Genomic DNA, 12,856 nt, shown 5'->3' with positions numbered 1-12,856 from the left:
AAAATTCAACTAGACTTCATATTTAGTTTTAGCACAAAACATCGTTATGCATTATAAATGAATAGGTCTTATTTAACTTTCTGATAGTCTGGCTTTAGTTATAGTTGAATAGTCTTTCTAAGTGAAGTTTAGTTTATTTTTCTGCTCTTTGCTACTGATCCTAAAAGAACTTTAAACCCTCCCAGAGCGCTTTAATGGTAGTAATATATACGCCATGAAGCTGTTGATTAGGTTGTAAAAGTGAAAGTGAAAGTATTCTGTTCAGACGAAGCAGGAAGAGCGACAAGCTGAGTGTAAAGTGAGTATGTTCTGTCCCTCAGTTTTGTGTTGTTTGTTCCTTTTCCGGAGGCTTGTTTGTTAGATGTAAGTTGTCACTTTACAGTCGCTCCTGTCGCGCTGCCATTTAGTGGAGTAGCGTGGAGACAGATAAAGGTGCTGCGGAACACGGAAAACGGGCCGCTCTTGGATCCAATCCGGTTACTTCTTTTACTTTTGCACTTCTCAAAGGCATAATCTGTAAGTAATATCTTTTACGATTGTAGCCGCTACTCAAAATGTACGTTTTTACATTGAAACCAAAGTTAAGTATTGTGATCCTTTTCTTGCAGTTTTACAAAAATAAAGTGGATCGGTAAAAACCACAGAACGCTTCACGAGTGGTTACTGAAGCCATGTGTTTAGCTCGCTGCCGATGCTAACGCGCTTAGCCGAGGGCAGAAGAGAGTATTATGCTGTTAACGTTGTTAGAGAGTCTTAACAGGTATTAACAACATTTTAAAACATTTTTGTGACAGGTGAAAAGCTCTTAGAGTTATTAGAGCTGTTCAACAGTCCAGGTCACAGCTGGATATTTTGATATTACCTGTCAAACAACATCTAATCGTGGGCAAGTTAGCATCTCTCAGCCGGACCAATTTAAGACAATAAACTAAATAACTAAATCCACACAGGATCACAGGACACCAACAGGATTTTGGGTTCATGCTGCACGTTTTCTCCCAGTGGTTTATTGTTCTATGTTGTGGAACCACTGTGAAAGAAATGCAGGAGTGGGTGTCATTTCTTTCATCTATTTTAAATAGAGCAGTGATCTTTGAGGACTTGGATCATAGAAATAATTGAAGAGGGGAACAAATGAGGGAAGTTAAAAAGTCCTGACTAGCATGTTTATGTAGCACCAGATAATTTAGTGGCTGAGCTGAAGACAGTCCTTTCACCATGTTGGCCTGTGGAAAACCAGTGTTGTCGGGCCCGATGGACCAGCGTCCCCGTCGTTGCCGGACCACCGTTGGCCACCAGTTGGGTTTTGGGATCAAAGTGGGGGCGTTTCCTGTATCCGGTTCTCCTCACGGATCCATGACTACAACATGTTGCTGCAAGTGCAGAGACGTTTGCTCTGGAAAGAACTTTAGAGCACATTCAGTGCTGCAGGATGAGGGGCTGGAAAAGGTGCCAGTTCTTTTCTCACTGCAGGGAACAGTTAAAAAAAGCAGCTTAAACTCTGAAAACATGAAAATGATACAGAGACATCATTGATTTATTGATTCAGTTGTTATCCAGAATGTATTAGAAATGTTCCTGTTTGATAAAAATGCAGTGAATTGGGATTATTGAACTACAACCTCTACAGATTATTTACCTTCATCACAGTCTCATCACTATTTCTGATGTTTCCTCAGGATGGACGAGGACAGAGCAAAGTCCACAGTGCCCAGCTGGGTGTCCCTGAAGAGTGACCGGTCCAAACATAGACTAATAAACTTCAGAAGTTCAGAGGAAATGTAAGAAAACTAAAGCGTGATGATGTGTTTGTGTGCCAGCTGTTAGTCACATTAACAGCAGCAGGTTGTGAGTTTATTATTGGAGATGTTTAACACTTAAACCTCAGACAGTCATATAGTTACAGACTTAATGTGAATATTGTTGATTAGAAACAAGAATCAGGTTTAAACTGGAAGATGAATTCAGACATAAATGCTGGAACAATATTGAGTCTTGATCAGGTTCTTTCATCCTATAAATCAAAGGACTGATAGAGATGTGTTTCATAGTGAGAGGGGGGAGCACATCCTATCAAACTGGGACCAGTCAGCTCCACCAGGAGAGTCCTCTTGTTCACAATCTGGAAGCAGATCTGGAGATGCTGAAATGAAGCTCAAACAAAGTAAAAATATGAGATTTAACTTGTGATGTCATGAATTTGTAGTTGTGTTGATGATTTATTACAGATGGAAATCATTGGTTTACTTATGTTCAGGAAGTGATCTGCAGGAGGTGATAGAAGGTCATAAGATCAGTCTGAAGAGAAGATGTGAACATGTGACTGAAGGAACTCATGAAGCAGGAAGTGGAACCCTGCTGAACACGATCTACACTGAGCTCTACATCACTGAGGGACAAAGTGAGGAGGTGGACACACAACATGAGGTGAGACAGCTTGAGAGAACCTCCAAGAAGAACATCCAGGACACTCCAATCAAGTGCCAGGACATCTTCAAAGTCTTATCTGAGCAACAGAGACACATCAGAGTGGTTCTGACCAACGGTGTCGCCGGCGTTGGAAAAACCTTCTCAGTGCAGAAGTTCAGTCTGGACTGGGCAGAAGGTTTGGAGAACCAAGACATCAGTCTGGTGCTTCCGCTCTCATGCAGGGAGCTGAACTTGATCAGAGATGAGCAGCACAGTCTTCTCTCACTGCTTCATGTTTTCCATCCAACATTACAGAAGATCAGAGCAGAAGATCTGACTGTCTGGAAACTTCTGTTCATCTTTGATGGCCTGGATGAAAGCAGATTTTCACTGGGTTTCAACAAGCATCAGGTCATCTCTGATGTCACACAAGTATCGTCCGTTGGCGTGCTCCTGGTGAACCTCATCCAGGGGAACCTGCTTCCCTCAGCTCTCATCTGGATCACCTCCAGACCTGCAGCAGCCTATCAGATTCCTCCCTGGTGTGTTGACAGGATCACAGAAGTACGAGGCTTCACTGACTCCCAGAAGGAGGAGTACTTCAGGAGGAGGTTCAGTGATGAAGATCTGTCCAAGAGAATCATCTCACACATCAAGGCCTCCAGGAGCCTCCACATCATGTGTCTGATCCCAGTTTTCTGCTGGATCACTGCTATAGTTCTGGAGGACATGATGACCAGAGACCAGAGAGGAGAGCTGCCCAAAACCCTGACTGACCTCTACTCACACTTCCTGAGGGTTCAGATAAAGAGGAAGAAGCAGAAGTATGGAGGAAAGCAGAGACCAGAGGAACTGACTGAGGCTGATAAAGAACTCCTTCTGAAGTTGGGTCGGCTGGCGTTTGAACATCTGGAGAAAGGAAACATCATGTTCTACTCAGAAGACCTGGAGCGATGTGGACTGGACGTCTCCGAGGTGTCGGTGTACTCAGGAGTTTGTACAGAGATCTTCAAGAGAGAGAGTGTGATCTTCCAGAAATCAGTCTACTGCTTTGTTCATCTGAGCATTCAGGAGTTTCTGGCTGCCGTCTACATGTTCCACTGTTACACCAGGAAAGACACAGTGGTTATAAATAAGTTCCTAAAATATTTGAAACCAAACCCCTTTTCCGGGTTTGCTGGGTTGTTTAATAACGATCCAGTCACATCTCTTGATGACTTCCTCAGGAGAGCACTAATGGAATCTCTCAAAAGTGAAAATGGCCACCTGGACTTGTTTGTTCGCTTCCTTCATGGTCTCTCTCTGGAGTCCAATCAGAGGATCTTGGGTGGACTGTTGGATCAGAGGAACAGCCACCCAGGAACCATCCAGCAGGTCCTCAACCACCTGAAGGAGGAGAATAGTTATGAAATCTCCCCAGACAGAAGCATCAACATCTTCCACTGTCTGATGGAGATGAAGGATCAGTCAGTCCATCAGGAGATCCAAGAGTTCCTGAAGTCAGAGAAGAAATCAGAGAGGAGACTGTCAGAGATCCACTGTTCAGCTCTGGCCTACCTGCTGCAGATGTCAGAGGAGGTTCTGGATGAGCTGGACCTGCAGCAGTACAACACCTCAGAGGAGGGACGACGTCGCCTGATTCCAGCTGTGAGGAACTGCAGGAAGGCCGAGTAAGTAAAGATTTTTGGGGCCGGACATCGGCGTTTAAATCAAGCGAGTGGATCATGTCAGGCAGCAATACCCCCTCCAGTGGTCATTCCTTCAATTCTTTATCTCCATTGCAGCGTCCATAAATTAAAAACAACAACAATTCATCCAGAAATGTTCAACACTGGCTGGATATAAGTTCAAAGGTCAATCCAGACAAACCAACATGAGGCAGGAATAATAGGAGCCACAAGTTAACTGACTATCATGAAATTACTGTCATGTCATTAAATCACTCTTGTTTGTTTGTATACATCGTATTCAAACGACAGAAAAACACATTTTAACTAATGACACGTGACTATTTTGCTTCATTTGTTCAACGTAAAAACAGCCGCCTCGTTGGTTTAAATGGGTGTTTTAGGTCTTTGTGGCGGTTCCGTTTGGAGCCTTTATGTGACCCACAAAGTTGTTTGAGCCTTTCCACACCCGTTAGGTGGCAACTTCATCACTAGCAACAAAAGGTGCAGTGAAAATGATTTGAAGGGAAACAGGCAGATAGAACAGAAGCTGAGGGCAATCGATGCAACCAGAGACTCTGATGTCATCGATCGGATCGCTGAATTAAGACTTGACGCACCATCGTACAAATTGGATGAAATGCAAAATATCCAAAGAGCCGATAGACAGATAAAAAGATGCACGTTTCTTTAAACCATTTGCTATAATCATTTTAAATATTGAGTAATTATGAGCTGTTCTAAAATAAGACAAATGTTGAGAATAATTCAGTTGCATTTCAGATCTGATGGTCGTTCAAACTGCTGCTCTACGGTGTTGAATTTAGCTTTTCCAGGAAATGAGCTACATTTGTGTTGAGGTCGATTCTCAGATACGTTGATGAGAAATCCCAAAGTTTGACTCACTATTTTTGTTTCATACACAACAGACTGTATGATGATGTTCTTTCAAAGAGTCATTGGGAAGTTGTGGCCTCAGCAATGACGTCAAACCCTTCTCATCTACGGGAGCTGAGCTTAATCAGGAACCAAAGTCTGACAGATGCTGGAGTAAAGTTCCTGTCTTCTGCAATGATGCATCCAAACTGCAGACTGGAGACGCTCAGGTCAGGAGGCCTCTGTTGCTCTTTTCTAAATTTCTTTACATTTTCTGCTTTTCTCTTCATTTTCAGATTTAGAAATGTGTTTTTATTTGCCCCATTTATTCCTTTTCCAGGCTGTGGGACTGTAGTTTATCAGAGATCAGCTGTGGCTCTCTGGCCTCGGCGCTGAGGTCCAATCCCTCCCATCTGAGGGTTCTGGACCTGAGTGGGAACCAGCTGAAGGATCCAGGAGTGAAGCAGCTCTGTGGTGCTCTCCAGGATCCTCTCTGTGAGCTGGAGACTCTCAGGTCAGTCAGAGATGATCCAGTACTTTCCCAGGTGTAACTAGTTAGACCAGCGCTTCTCAAATAGTGGGGCGCGCCCCCCTAGGGGGTGCGATGCCAGGGGGGGCGCGTGTGACCCCTTAGAACATGTTTTTTTTTTTTTTGGCTACAAACATTTGATCGGCTGTTATCCCCTGTTTCGGCTACAAACATTTTTCAAAATGTTTTCTTCTTCCTAGGGGGGGCGTAACAGAAAATAATTGAGAAGCACTGGGTTAGACAATAACTGTTTCCATGTTTGATCTTTGTTATAAACGTAGTGTTACAGTTCTCAGAAAAAAGACCACACAGGACAGATTTGCAGTATTAAATTGGTTGTGGAAATCTGTCCCATGTGAGGATGGTCATCAATGACTAGAAAGGAAGTATCAGTTGGAGATTTGTCTTGTTTTATTTTAGGCTGGCCACAAAACCGCCCAAACATTCAGACCAATCAAAAATGGTTCTTCCTGTCTTTTAAAGATCAGAAGGAAAACTAGAAACCCCCAAAAGAAAGCTGCTGCAGTGTGCCATGCCCCTTCTCTACTGAGAAAAGCCATCCCAAAAAAGAGAAAAGCCCAAGTGTGAAGTGAGCCCCCTGTTAAACCTTGGTACCGAAAGCCTGCAGTCATTCTCATCTTAGGTGGCTTCATTCCAGCCAGAAGCCCAAACCTGCCTCCCTCTTAAAGGGGCAGCAGGTCAGTCCAACCACAGAAACCTTCATGAAGATCTGAAGCTTTCAGCATCCACAATTGTTGCACCTCACTTCCATTGGAGTCCAAATCAGAAGTCAACAAGTTGATTCTACACCGATTCTACACAATGCAACCATTTTAAAAAGGTTTCCATCCATAAGTTTTCACACATTTTTAGATAAATCTGTTTGTTCATCGCCTCCTTCTGTTGTAATGGTCATTAAAGAAAATGACCTTATTGGAGTTTTTCTCCTCACAAATATGACTTTCTATGAACGATGCAATAAATGCAGCTGCAATCTAAGACAATATGGAAGTATGTGTATATAATAGTAGTGGAAGTAGCTCATAAAATAATACATTTGCTCTTCTCATCGAATCTCTCTATGTTATTAAAGAAAAACCTGCTCTTAGTCAACAACATCTAAGACATCAACCAAAAATCCTAATTTTCTACAATCTAATATAAAACAGTAGAGAAGAGTCTTTCTGCAGAGACACTGGTGGCAGGAATGCAGAAGTATCACTTGCTCAACTTGGAAGGTGGAGCATAAACCACCAGCTGAGAAGGTCCTCAGCGAGAGGAAGTGGTGGAGAACCATGAAACTTGCTAAGCTCCACCTCAGCTCCAGAGACGGGCTGAGCTGGAGCTGTGGCACCAGGTATCGCCCAGAAGAGCCTCCAACAAACAAGCTCTTCTCTTGGGAGGAGAGGGCTTTGAATCTCAGCTCAGTGGGCTTGTCTCTAGTAGGTGGCAGCTGCACCTTTTCCTGAGCTCCTTGTTGATGCCCTGAGGGGAATTGATGCTCCTGCAATGTTCTCTGGCAGCATTGAGCTTGCAGTGGGGCAATCAAACACACTGTGGGGGGGCTCTCTTTCCTTCTCTCACCTGGAGAACAAGTGACACCAGCTGCCAATCATTGTTGGAGAAATGTGCAGTCAGGGGAACGATGCGTCCAGACTATAGCCACCCTTCCAGCATCCAGCAGTGTCTAAAACCTTTGATTTGGTTTCACCAGAGAGTGTAGGGATTGCAGGGTCGCTGCAGCATCGCCCACAAGCTGTCAGGAGGGGGTCGCTTTGTCCCAACTCCTGACAAGAGTTGAGTGCTATTGAGAAATGTGGTCTCACAAACTTGGAAGGTATTTTGACCCACACACACTTTACATACGGTGGAGATCTGGTCCAACCGCCCTGAAAGAACCCAAAATAGGAACATACGGCAGATAAGCCGGTGCAGGACCAGAGGTTTGTTGCTTGGAAGCTGTGTTTTGCTCTGGTACATGTTCATTTTTATTTGTCTTCTCTCAAAATAATTGTTATTTTAGACTAAGTGGCTGCAGTTTATCAGAGACCAGCTGTGATTCTGTGGCCTCAGCTCTGAAGTCCAACCACTCCCATCTGAGGGTTCTGGACCTGAGCTACAACACGTTGCAGGATTCAGGAGTGGAGCGGCTCTGTTCTGGACTGGAGAGTCCAAACTGTAAACTGGAGATGCTCAGGTCAGTCTTCATTTTTCTACCTATATACCAGCTGCTAAGATGGTGAAGTGAGGCTGTTCTCAACACTGCTGTGATGCACCACATTAAAAACATTCCTTGGAATATCGTGAATTCAGGTCTGACCCAACTAAGAACTAACGTAGGTTTAGTACTGACGCAGATAACATGCAGACCTGCACCGTATAACCTCATCCTGCATTTTTCAGATTAGAATACTGCAGCTTATCAAGGATCAGCTGTGGCTCTCTGGCCTCGGCGCTGAGGTCCAATCCCTCCCATCTCAGAGAACTGGACCTGAGTCTGAACCATCTGCAGGATCCAGGAGTGAAGCTGCTCTGTGGTTTTCTCCAGGATCCAAACTGCCGACTGGAAACTCTGAGGTAAACACCATTCTCAAAAATGTGCATTATTCCATCCGAGGGTCCTCACACTTTCTGAGTGTGTGTGTTGTGCCCAGTTCCTTCAGGAGGGGGGGCCACACGGGGACCACTTATTCATGATAAACTGATTTAAGGACAATGAAAAAGCCCACAGATGGTAACCAAAATTAGACAAAACTAGGTGAGGGTGCCTGGTAGACACCAGCCAACGAGGAGGGAGATGGTGAGGGAGACAGGAAGTCATCTAAGACAGGTTGTGCCTTTAAAGATGAGCCACAGGTGAGATGGATCTCCATGATGAGATGGGAGGGAAAGAGGTGGGAGAACCTGGGAAGAGTGAGGGCCAGAACAATAGATATTCTCCTCTGGAACAGTGCAAACCTGAGAGGTTGGAATTGTGGTAATTACATATTACTATCATTTTTAACCTGGAACTAAATTAAATATTTACAGATCATGCCTTTGATTAACCTTTCAGATTAATACTGGTTTCACTTATAACCTTATAAAAGTTTCCCTTCTTTATTTAGATTAAGGCGCTGCAGCTTATCAGAGACCAGCTGTGGCTCTCTGGCCTCGGTGCTGAGGTCCAATCCCTCCCATCTCAGAGAACTGGACCTGAGACAGAACCAGCTGCAGGATTCAGGAGTGAAGCTGCTGTCTGATCTCATAGAGAATCCAGACTATGGGCTGGAGACATTGAGACAGTAGCTGGTTGTAGCCAGTCAACTCCCGCTCATCTGCTGCATCACTCACTGACCACTGGTGAAGAACATCTGTGGAAACATCTGCCGTCTACTCCCTCCATAGATGAAGAATTCAGTTTTTAAAAAGCGCTGGTGGACTTTCAGGAGATCAGTCGATGGTCGACAAAGCAGAAGCAGCTTCGCCTTGAAGTTAAATTAGTTCCTGGTATCACACAATGCATCTTTATAAAGTTCTAAATGGCTCCTCGGCCACTCTTAGAAGCATGGAAACATTCTCTTAATTGTCTCTTCAAATGTCTGTATTATACGTTACTATTTGACATCATGCCTTCAGAATCTTTAGGGTTTAGTATTTACTGTCTCTGTGACATGGAGCATTGGAATATTTCAGCTCCAGCAAAAACCCATCAGAATGACGCTATCGGTGGAAACCACAGCTCATTTGACTTTAGTCAGTCTGTTCAATGTTATAGGATTTATTGCAATCTAATAAAAACTATGAATAAATGTGGGAAATAGGAAATAAAAAGAAGCAAAATGACCAAATAAATCTCCCATGAATACTGTAAATTTAAAGATGTCAAGAATGGAATATCAGCTTAAATGGAATCAAACATAAAGGGAAAAGGCCTCCTTTAAGTTAGGGTTAGGGTTAGCATTAGGGTTAGCATTAGGGTTAGGGTTAGCATTAGGGTTAGCGTTAGCATTAGGGTTAGGGTTAGCATTAGGGTTAGGGTTAGCATTAGGGTTAGGGTTAGCATTAGGGTTAGCATTAGGGTTAGCGTTAGCATTAGGGTTAGGGTTAGCATTAGGGTTAGGGTTAGCATTAGGGTTAGGGTTAGCATTAGGGTTAGGGTTAGCATTAGGCTTAGGGTTAGGATTAGGGTTAGCATTAGGGTTAGGGTTAGCATTAGGGTTAGGGTTAGCATTAGGGTTAGGGTTAGCATTAGGGTTAGGGTTAGCATTAGGGTTAGGGTGAGCATTAGGGTTAGCATTAGGGTTAGCATTAGGGTTAGGGTTAGCATTAGGGTTAGGGTTAGCATTAGGGTTAGCATTAGGGTTAGCATTAGGGTTAGGGTTAGAGTTAGGGTTAGGGTTAGCATTAGGGTTAGGGTTAGCATTAGGGTTGGAGTTAGGGTTAGGGTTAGCATTAGGGTTAGGGTTAGCGTTAGGGTTAGCATTAGGGTTAGGGTTAGCATTAGGGTTAGGGTGAGCATTAGGGTTAGGGTTAGGGTTAGCATTAGGGTTAGCATTAGGGTTAGGGTTAGCATTAGGGTTAGGGGTTAGCATTAGGGTTAGAGTTAGGGTTAGGGTTAGCATTAGGGTTAGGGTTAGCATTAGGGTTAGGGTGAGCATTAGGGTTAGCATTAGGGTTAGGGTTAGCATTAGGGTTAGGGTTAGCATTAGGGTTAGGGTGAGCATTAGGGTTAGCATTAGGGTTAGGGTTAGCATTAGGGTTAGCATTAGGGTTAGGGTGAGCATTAGGGTTAGGGTTAGCATTAGGGTTAGCATTAGGGTTAGGGTTAGCATTAGGGTTAGGGTGAGCATTAGGGTTAGGGTTAGCATTAGGGTTAGCATTAGGGTTAGGGTTAGCATTAGGGTTGGAGTTAGGGTTAGGGTTAGCATTAGGGTTAGGGTTAGCGTTAGGGTTAGCATTAGGGTTGGAGTTAGGGTTAGGGTTAGCATTAGGGTTAGGGTTAGCGTTAGGGTTAGCATTAGGGTTAGGGTTAGCATTAGGGTTAGCATTAGGGTTAGGGTGAGCATTAGGGTTAGGGTTAGGGTTAGCATTAGGGTTAGCATTAGGGTTAGGGTTAGCATTAGGGTTGGAGTTAGGGTTAGGGTTAGCATTAGGGTTAGGGTTAGCATTAGGGTTAGCATTAGGGTTAGGGTTAGCATTAGGGTTAGCATTAGGGTTAGGGTTAGCATTAGGGTTAGCATTAGGGTTGGAGTTAGGGTTAGCATTAGGGTTAGGGTTAGCATTAGGGTTAGAGTTAGGGTTAGGGTTAGCATTAGGGTTAGGGTTAGCATTAACCTTTAACCTCTTTATCATTTAAATTTTGTGATGTTACTCCCTCCGAATCTTTGGACCTTCTGAGGTCTCTAATTTCCGTTTCCCCTTTTATACTCCCCTCGCTTTTTGCTTTTCATGTTTTTTTATTTTCAATTTAAATGTCCCTTCCCTTCCCTTGTATTTTATCTTTTGTATTTGTTGTTTCCCCTGTTTCTAATTGAATGTGTGTTTCCCTGTAACATCTCCCCTGTTTTATTCCTTTTTATTTTTCCTTTTAATTTCCTTTTTCCCTCTTTTGAACTTAACCCTTTCTCTTCATCCTTCCCTTCCTCCCCTCTCCTTCTTCATGCCATCTTTTCCTTGGTTCTCCCCCTTTCCTTAACCTCATTTCTCCCTTTCCTCTCTTTTGCCTCCCTATACTTCAACCTTCTCCTTAGCCTCGTTAGGCCATGTGGCACTGCACTTGTCCTATTTTTCGTACCCTACCTCCTATGGGCTCTCCCGTATGCGGGCTGAGTTAAATGTGGGCTTAGTTTGAGGTGGGTTTGATTGATGGGTACAAGGCTTAGCGGGCACGAGATTGGGTTTAGGGTATGGGGACATCGGTTTGGGTTGGAACAATGAGGCTAGGATTGAGAACAGGACCATGGGCAATTTAGAAATCAGAATCAGATAGGGGGAGGGATAATTAATCAGAGTTAGTTAGGGTTAGAGGTTGAGGTTAGGGTTAGGGTTAGGGTTAGGGGTTAGGGTCAGGGTTAGAGTCAGGGTTAGGGGTTAGGGTTAGGGGTTAGGGTCAGGGTTTGAGTCGGGGTTAGGGTCAGGGTTAGAGTCAGGGTTAGGGTTAGGGTTAGGGTTAGGGTTAGGGTTAGGGTTAGGGGTTAGGGTGAGTTCAAATAAGTCCTGGGGTTAGGGTTAGGGTTAGGGGTTAGGGGTTAGGGTGAGTTCAAATAAGTCCTAACCCTAACCCTAACCCTGACTCTAACCCTAACCCTGACCCTAACCCTAACCCTAACCCTAACCCTAACCCCTAACCCTAACCCTGACCCTAACCCTAACCCTAACCCACGACACTTTTTCCCTCCGAAAGTCTCCACAGACCCTCCTTACTACCCAATCCCAGCCGGGGTGAGGGACTCACCCTCCCTCAACACCTTAAATACAGACACGGGAGCCATTCTCAGGCTTCTCCCCTGATGAAGCAACACATTTGCGAAACGTCGGGATTTTCCACCTCTGTGTGCTAGCTCTGCTGTCCTTTTTACGGTAATTGGACCAGCTTTTAACTTACTTTAAACAGAAATTTTCTAGATTGTTTTACGGAAGCTTTTAACTCTTATTGGCTTTTAAAACTTTCAAATTGAAATAAAGATACTTTTAATCCAATGGTGGGGGGCTCTGCCAGCCCAGGATCGATTAAATGACTCTCCTGGAAACATTTTTAAACTCCAAGTGGCGCCACTAACTGTTTTGGAAGTTTTATTCCAGCGGACTATAAACAGAATTACGACGGCAACTAGGACTGAACCAAGATCCTAGGAACTCAAAGTAAACCAAGGACACCCACCCACGCCGAAAACGAAAAGATCGACCCTGGGAAGAAAGCTACAAACACAAGCATCAGCAGGTAAGAGCCCTCCACCACATGTTTTATTCACACAGGACAGCATCTACACACAGGGATGGACCTGAGAATGGCTCCACCTTCACATACAGGTACACACACAATACATCCCTCTCCATGACACCACAGGACAGAACACAACGCCCAACACACCCCATCCCACTCAATCACCCACCAGACCCAGACACTAGACACACTAGCAAACAATATTTCAAACTGATACAAGCAATACATCACAAAGAAATCATGGACATTGCACTTACTACTGACACACTCCCGTTAGGTATGAAAAGACAAGTACATAGACTCACAGACTTCATTAAACCTTCCACTCCAACAATAGACACACGCAACAAGATCCAGGAAAACACTAATCAGTGGATGAAAAACACAATGTCTGTACTCCACCAACATTATGCAAACACAATCAGGTCCATATCTATATCACCTTTCAAC

The 12,856-nt window shown here is 44.1% G+C and overlaps 1 long non-coding RNA gene across 1 annotated transcript; it reads left to right on the top strand.

Moving 5' to 3' along the window:
* The first annotated feature begins 241 nt into the window (after positions 1-241).
* LOC115251190 (uncharacterized) lies at positions 242-1,738 on the top strand. Its single transcript, XR_003889742.1, has 3 exons — positions 242-298; positions 383-760; positions 1,680-1,738. It is a non-coding gene; the product is annotated as an uncharacterized lncRNA (long non-coding RNA).
* The last annotated feature ends 11,118 nt before the right edge of the window (positions 1,739-12,856 follow it).

Source organism: Takifugu rubripes, chromosome 1 (genome assembly GCF_901000725.2).
Source record: "Takifugu rubripes chromosome 1, fTakRub1.2, whole genome shotgun sequence".
Taxonomy (NCBI): domain Eukaryota; kingdom Metazoa; phylum Chordata; class Actinopteri; order Tetraodontiformes; family Tetraodontidae; genus Takifugu; species Takifugu rubripes.
This window is presented reverse-complemented; position numbering and strand designations above follow the sequence as displayed.